Below are 6000 nucleotides of genomic sequence, written 5' to 3' on the forward strand. Positions count from 1 at the left end.
GTGCTTTGAATGTGCTTTAAAAGTATAGTGCTTTAAAGGTACACTGCTTAAAAACTATGTTATTATGCAGCATATAAATTACTAAAATAGCAAATAAATGTGGAATGGGAAAAGGGATTGGAGAAAGGGATTGACCGTCCTTCCCCCCACTTCTTCCCCAATGAAATTAGGGAAGCTGCTTTGAAGTAAAGAAAAACATCTGGTTTTGCCCTCAGCAGAAACAAAACTTTATTTTAATGTAATACTATTGTACACAGATACACAGAACTCTAGAGGGATGTGGAAAACAGCAATGCCCATTGGTTTAAATGTAAATATTAACAAATATAGCTAACTGTTTCTTAGTGCTATTATACCCATGGGAAGATCAGAAAGATGTTGAATTTAGGGATGGTCAATCACTCTACTGAAAGAGCTTCAAGTGATCTTACCAAAGACTCAAAAATGAATGTATAAATAGGAAATATGACTTATTTAATGATGTCAACATCTATTTCAGGAAGCTGTTTGGGGCACTATGAGTGCAATGAGTGAAATTTAAAAAGGTTAAAGTGAAATTAATTTTTTTTCCTGGCGATGATGAATTTAATTTTATTATCTTGTAGAATTTAGCTTGTTTAATAGAAATCTTAAAATGCTCCACAATAAAGCTTACACACCAAGGAACCCTATTTTTATTAAATCCTAGTAAATGTCAAAATCAAGTTACCAGATTAATATCATGCGATGACTTGAAATTAGATAAAATACATGGCTGCTCAGTGTCAGCTCGTTACTTGAAACAGAATACATATTCAAGTCCAGGCAAATAGTAAAAATTGCCCAGTCCTCCTGCCCTAAACTATTTAGATTTAATTTAAGTATTTGTTAAGTATTGTGGTGAAGGAAGATTTGTTTTCTTAAAAACTGTTGTTTCTTTCCAGTGAAAGTTGCAGTCACCCTCTAGCGTTGTTTGCGAGAATACCTTCTAATAAAACTCGGGTACTTCTGAGAGCCCACAACTGTGGGAATCCACATAACTTTTCCTCCAGGCTTTTATATGAATTGAGGCTGCATTAAAGAGAATTAACCACAAAGCTCTCTGAGGTGTTTTTTGTTTTGTTTTGGGGGCGGGGTTAGTCTCTATGCCTGAGTTCCTTTTAATTCCTGGATGTTGTTGTTCTGTCCATGGAGCAGAATGACTATGATTTCTTTTATATATATATATTTAATTTTTATTAGTTTTTTTAACATATCATTTTCAACAATAATTAAACATACTTTTACATCTTATTCAATTTTTTGACTTCCAACAATCCTGTCTGAAAATTTTCCAATCTAATCTCTCAGTACGCATTTCTTATCTTCCCTATTACATCTCAAACTCATAACCAATATCTTTTTCTACTTTGTAACACTTCGTATATTTCTCCTTATAAAACTTATTGTAGTCCTACTAGTGTAATTTGTTGATTACAGTTGCTCTTCAAATAATTCATATACTTCTTCCAATCTTCTGTAAATCTCTGGTCCTGCAGGTTTCGAATCCTTCCTGTCATTTTGTCCAATTCTACATAGTCCATTAATTTCGTCTGCCATTCTTCTTTCGTCGGATTTTCTTCGTTTCCATTTCTGGGCTAACAATACTCTTGCCGCAGTTGTTGCATATAAAAACAATTGAACGCCTTGCCTATTAATGTTCTGACCTATAATACCAAGTAAAAATGCTTCTGGTTTTTAAAAAAATGCATATTTCAACATCTTTTCCATCTCATTATATATCATTTCCCAGAAGTTCTTTACTTTTTTACATTCCCACCACATATGATAAAATGTTCCTTCTTTTTCTTTACATTCCCAATATTTATTATTTGTCTTTACATTTTAGCTAATTTCACCAGTATAATATACCATCTATACATCATTTTCATCATATTCTCTTTCAAAGCATTACAGGCTGTAAATTTTATCCTTTCATTCCACAACCTTTCCCATTCTTCAAGCTGTATATTATATCCAAAGTCTTTTGCCCAATGCATCCTTACTGATTTCACTTCCTCATCTTTCAAATGCCATTCCAACAGTATTTTATACATTTTAGACATTGTTTTACATTCATTATTTAATATTTCTATTTCAAATTTTGATTTTTTTATCATCAAATCCTTTTCCCTTTAAATCCTCTTTATATATTTCATTGACTTGGTGATAGTGAATGACCATGATTTCTATACCACAACAAATGGAGGCAGGGTTCATTTCCAAGCAGGCCGGTCCACCTATGTCTGTGAATGTAGGGCTATGATTCAGAGGGGTTCCAGAATATGGGTGTATGGGAAATATGGCAGAGTACATATGATGATCATGAGGAAAGAGTGGCATTTCAACAGGCTCTCTCTCTGAGGTCTTAGGCTTACGAATCTGAAAATGCTTAGCTAATAACAGAATCCTTCTTGACTACATCTTACACGAGGAGTTAATTGTGTAGAAATGTATGATGTCATGAGAAAGGGCTGTGGTCTTACACTAAGTCCACAGCGTGGGAAAGTAGAGATGTAAGGGTGGTGGGCTTCCCTTAAAGGCCATCAAGATAAGGCCCTGGACAGCTGCCCAGGCTTCACTGATGCCCGAGGTTAGCACAGGAGTAATGAGCCATCACCTTTGGCCACCGGCCAGTCCTTTGAAGTCGCCAACCGACATTGCAGTCAACAACCAGGAGAGTGGAAATATTTTGGTGACTTCCTCTCGAGACATCAGAAGTATATAAACTCAGCAGTGCACCCTGCTTAGTTGGAGATTCCAATGCCAGCCATAGACTGAAGGAGTGAGAGGGTATGCTGCTGCTCTGGAGGAACTTTAGGTGGCTTTCTTTTTTTAATGCTTTGCTCTTGCAGTTTGGCAAATAAAGTACAGTGGTACCTCGGGTTACATACGCTTCAGGTTACAGACTCCGCTAACCCAGAAATAGTACTTTGGGTTAAGAACTTTGCTTCAGGATGAGAACAGAAATAGTGCTGCCATGGCACAGCGGCAGTGGGAGGCCCCATTAGCTAAAGTGGTGCTTCAGGTTAAGAACAGATCTCTGGAACTAATTAAATACGTAACCAGTGGTACCACTGTATCAAATTGGTGTCTCTTTTATTGCCTACCTGAAGAATAATAATAATAATAATAATAATAATAATAATAATAATAATAATAATAAGCCCCTTGACAAGACAACAGGCCTCTCTTGTCCACTAAGAGCCTGTGGAGACAAAATGCTCACCTGTATTGGAACAGAAGCCCCTGAAGGAGCCAAAGAAAACTTGTGACTTTGGACATTTCAAAGGACTGGATAGCACCTCTAATATAAGGTGTGGGGGTGGGGGTGGGAATGCAGTTGGAGAGATGGCATGTTTAGCAGTACCTTGTTTGCTGAGTGGAGAGGAAAATCTACCGAAGATGAGCATAGCAAAAAACATCTTCTGTAGAGGAACGTTGTGAGGATCTCATACCACTCAGACAGATATTTGGCACCCACATTTATTGCACATATCTTAACATCCTCCTGCTTCTGCATATCAGCTTCTGAGTTCCACTGGAGGATCAAGAAGTTCTGCTGTGCATTTGGAGCTCAGTGAGGGAGCTCTGGTCGCAGAGCATCAGAAAGGACTGAGTTGCATCTGGTTCTCTTTACTGATTAAAATCGGCAAAGATAAAAACCATACAAATAGGTGTCAGGATTCCAGATAGCTAAATGCATAGAAGTTCAAAGCAGAGAACACAGAGACTTCTATACCACCTCTTCCCCAATGGGGTCACTGTAATGTCTGTGTAGGGCTACACTGCCATCTAGGCAGGTCAGGAGAGCCTTTTGACTCAGTGGATGGTGCTTTTCACACCTGCTATGCTGAATGTATTTTGAGCATTGTTGATGTGCTACTGGAAAATGTATGAAGAGGATAGTTGGTACTGACACAAGAGCAGCATAGTGGCCACCATCTTACAAGGACTATTTGTGCTGTGGTCTAAACCACTAAGCCTCTTGGGCTTGCTGGTCGGAAGGTCAGCAGTTCGATCCCCGTGACGGGGTGAGCTCCCATTGCTCTGTCCCAGCTTCTGCCAACCTAGCAGTTTGAAAGCATGCCAGTGCAAGTAGATAAATAGGTACTGCTGCAGTGAGAAGGTAAATGGCGGCTTTGTGCGTTTTGGTTTCCGTCACAGTGTTCTGTTGTGCCAGAAGTGGTTTAGTCATGCTGGTCACATGACCAGGAAAGCGATCCATTGGAGAGCGACTTTTCCCCTTTCTCCCCCCAAAAAGCCCAGCAAGAACCCCTGAACAACTTTGACCTGAACCCCGGGTTCGTGTCTCCGCTCCTCCACATGCAGCTGCTGGGTGACCTTGGGCCAGTCACACTTCTGTGAAGTCTCTCAGCCCCACTCACCTCACAGAGTGTTTGTTGTGGGGGAGGAAGGGAAAGGAGAATGTTAGCCGCTTTGAGACTCCTTAAAGGGAGTGAAAGGCGGGATATCAAATCCAAACTCTTCTTCTTCTTCTTCTAAAAAAGGGACTTTCCTCCCTAAAAAAAGCTCAACAGCTTTGACCTGAATCCCCTCCAAAAGGGGTGGATCACTGCCAGTTTTTTATTCTCTCTTAGGAGTTGGCCGTCCCTGGACTATAGGATCAGACTACATTTTCCTTGTATTTTACACTGTGTTTGTGATTAAATTTTCCCTACACAGGATTTTCCATGGTGGAATAGCAGCACATTTAATATTCTCCATTGAACTTATTCTCGCATAGACCAGGTGAAGGAATAATTCTGAAAGAATAATTAAATGTGCTGCTATACATAAATCACACACTAGACATTTACAGGTCATAAAAGGGGGGATCAGCCTGTATGTAAATTTTCATCCAGGCTGACAGCTCATTAGAGAATGTTGCTTTTACAGCTCAGCACAGATGAAACTGATTGCCCCTTTAATTTGAATACAGGGAAATGAAAGGGTTTGTGGAAGGAAGGAGGATATAGGTCAAGTGCATCAGGAAGATGCCAAGCTGTCTGCCCCGGCAACTGCATAATATTTGCTACTCTTTGAAAGAGCATAACACACTTTTTAACTACTTTTGTGGAAAATTATTATAGTCCTAACAGAGGAATCTTTCAATTAAATCCCAATAACTCTCTTTGCTACAAATTAGAAACGCTGTAAAATGTTAATAAGAAATCTTATTCCACTTACATGGCTACATCCAATATTTTACAGCAATGCCAGATTTATATGACCCGTAGTGTAATTACACTAAGTGAGTGGTGCTTTGAATGCCCTATAGATAAGGCTTTACCCTTGGTCAATGGAGAAAGCAGCTTGAACATACTGAGCTCTTGGCTCAAAAGAACAATGTTCTGTAATTCAAGCCATCCAGCGGGTGTGGATAGGGCACATTAGCTTCCATGTCCAATGGAACCCAAGGAAGTGTTGCATTCAACCATCTTGAAATTCCAACTGTTCAGCAGGCTGAAGGCAAACATATAGGAGTGGGAGAGGCACACTCACTGTTTCATCTTTTACAACTATAGAACTATGTACCACCCTTCACTTGCAGGGTGGCTTACAGTATAAAACAGAAATTACGTAACACAATAACAAAAACCTCACCCGTCCCACAAAAATATGTTTCTGATTGCACTCCAAAATGGAGGAGAGAACATAAACTCCCCAAGGAAGCTGTAAGAGCTATTGTCAGGAATGAGCCAGCTCCAAGCGAAGGTTTGCAGCCAACTGCAGAGAGCAGCCAGGAACAGAGAGGCTTTGATGTTAGTCAGGCAGGGGAGAGCCAGCAGCTGCAGACTTTGGTTCTTCCTGACCTTGAGGGGAAGGCTAATAAGGCAGTAGCTGAGAGCAGGCTAGAAAGCTTGCTGGAAGCACAAGCAGGCGCGAACAAACTCAGAGACAGCCTCTCAGAACGGGAGGAGGTTGGAGCTGATCCACTAAGTCTGAAGAGACAGCGAATGGGAGGGCTGCTAGATAGAA

This window comes from Podarcis bocagei (genome assembly GCF_964188305.1).
Source record: "Podarcis bocagei genome assembly, chromosome: 2".
Taxonomy (NCBI): Eukaryota; Metazoa; Chordata; class Lepidosauria; order Squamata; family Lacertidae; genus Podarcis; species Podarcis bocagei.